The following is a 2,534-nucleotide window of genomic DNA, read 5'->3' as shown; positions in this document are numbered from 1 at the left end:
CTCAAGTTTACATGATAGTACACTTGACTCTATTCCCGTAGAGAGAATGCAGTTTAATAATGAGGAAGTTGCATACAAATTTTACAATGATTATGCCTTAAAACTTGACTTCAGTGTTAGAAGGTATTCTTGGGCAAAAAATGCACAGGGTGTCGTGGTGAGAAAGGCATATGTTTGTTCTAAGTAAGGTTGGAAGAAGTCAAGTGAAAATCCAACAAGGAGCAAGCCAGATTTAAGATATGGCTGTCCAGCGAGAATGGTGTTAAGAATACTTCCGAATGAGAAATATGTAGTTCATACTTTAATCAATGATCATAACCATGAACTAACTGTTTCATTTATGACTCCTATGTTAAGGTCACATCGTAAAGTAACTGAAGTGTATGCTGCAATTGCTGAAATAGCTGATAGCGCCAGCATTGCACCAAGAAAGACACAATTTGTGCATGCACATAGATGGTGGTCGCTAGAATATACCATTCACACCTATGGATCGAAGAAACCACTTGAGAAGGAAGAGGTCAGACAACATGAAGAATGAAGGAATATGTTCTTTGGTTGATTACCTACAGAAGAATTCAAGCAATGACCCTAGTTTCTTTAGTACAATGCAACTGGATGAAGATGGGTATGTTGTGAATATGTTTTGGGCATATTCAAAGTCACGAGTAGATTATGAATGCTTCAATGATGTGCTTGTTTTTTATAGTATAGTGAAGATTAACACGAAATAGTGGTCATTTACACAGTTTGTCGGAGTGAACCATCACTCACGGAGTTGCATATTAGGCGATGCTTTTTTGTATGACCAGACCAAGGAAACCTTTGAGTGGTTGTTCAGAGTATTTACACAGGCAATGAATGTAAAGCACCCTAGAGTTGTACTTACAGATGATGAGCATGCAATTGTGGCTGTAGTGTCTCATGTATGACCATATGCATATCATCGCCTATGTTTGTGTCATATCTTTCAAAATGCAGTAAAGAACATATGACACATTTTTAATCAGAAGACAGGGTTTGATAAAAAGTTTAAAAAGTGTGTACTTGAGAGCATAGATGAAGTCACCTTTATGTCTAATTAAGAGCAAATGATTTAGATGTACGACCTTGAAGATTGTGTATAGTTACAACATTTATATGCAAACAAAGAGAAGTGAGCATTGGCATATGGAAGACAATACTTTCGTGCATGTATGATAAACACACAAAGAGTTGAATCTATGCATGCCACACTAAAAAAACCTTGTATTCATGTTTAACAATGTTTCACTTCATGGAACAATATAAATTATTTGTAGACGGTCTTAGACAGGATGAGCTTGAATAAGATGTGAAATGCTTCAACACCCGCCCTTTAAATTTGGGCATAAAAATATTGACGCGACCTGCAGATCTGTATACACTAACTGTATTTGAATAGACTAAGAAGGAGGTTATACAAGTCATGAATTGCAACATAGAAGAACGTATGCAATATAGGAATATACACAAATACCATATTGTACAGAAGAGCGAAGAACATCCAAAAAGAAAAGAAGCACATGTTACGTACAATGTTGACAACGAAACAGTTAAATGTACGTGTAAAATTTTTGAATTCAAAGGTATTTTATGTTGTCATGCATTAACGGCATTTAATCAAGAGAATACACAAGAAATACCTGAGTCATATATAATGCAAAGATGGACGTGACAAGCAAAGATTAAACTGCTGGATACAAATAATGTCAGTCTATCTGATGTTGATGAGAAGTGCCACATAGCCTTCCGTTGCCAACAACTATGTAGGTCACTTATGCATGTTGCAGATTTAACATCGAAAAACGAAGAAGCCTATGTATGTATGAGAAAAGCGTCAAGAGAATTACTTGAAAAAGTGCAGTTAATTCACCATGAGTCTATTGCAGCTCATGAAGATCAATCTAAGAAAACAGAATCGAATAGTGTAGGTGAAAATCACACTTTCTCTGATCCTTATGAGAAATTGCACCGAAGCGTAAACATCATGTTCGACAAGTCAGGAGTAAACATTATAGATTATGATGAAATTATTTACCTAGCGAAGGATATCAAAAGGAAACCTACCTCTGATCGCAGTCGTCAGAGGACAAAGGGTGCACTAGAATTGGTTGGCAAGAAAATGTCTAAGAAACAACCAACCCCTAAGCAACCAAGCCCTTCACATGAACATGTATGCAATACAGTATATTGCTTCCCATGTAAATTATATTATGTGCAACTTATCAATATCTAACTTGTGATTTCCAACATACAGCAAGACCCTACAAACGTGCACTATAACGTTGGAACCTGCAATCCTCCCAACTTTTTTAAGTGGAATGATGACATGAGTTTGACAAGTCTTTTGGTATGTAACAATTTTGGGAGGATATTTGCATTTCTTGTTGAACATAATATAGTGCCTAACTTGTTTGAGTAGAATGATGGCATGAGTTTGACAAGTCTTTTGGTATGTAACAAGTTTAGGAGGATGTTTGCATTTCTTGTTGAACTTAATGTAGTGTCTGATA

The sequence above is a fragment of the Nuphar pumila genome, chromosome 2 (genome assembly GCF_984573655.1).
Source record: "Nuphar pumila chromosome 2, dmNupPumi1.hap1.1, whole genome shotgun sequence".
NCBI classification, from domain to species: domain Eukaryota; kingdom Viridiplantae; phylum Streptophyta; class Magnoliopsida; order Nymphaeales; family Nymphaeaceae; genus Nuphar; species Nuphar pumila.
Note: the sequence above shows the minus strand (reverse complement) of the source record.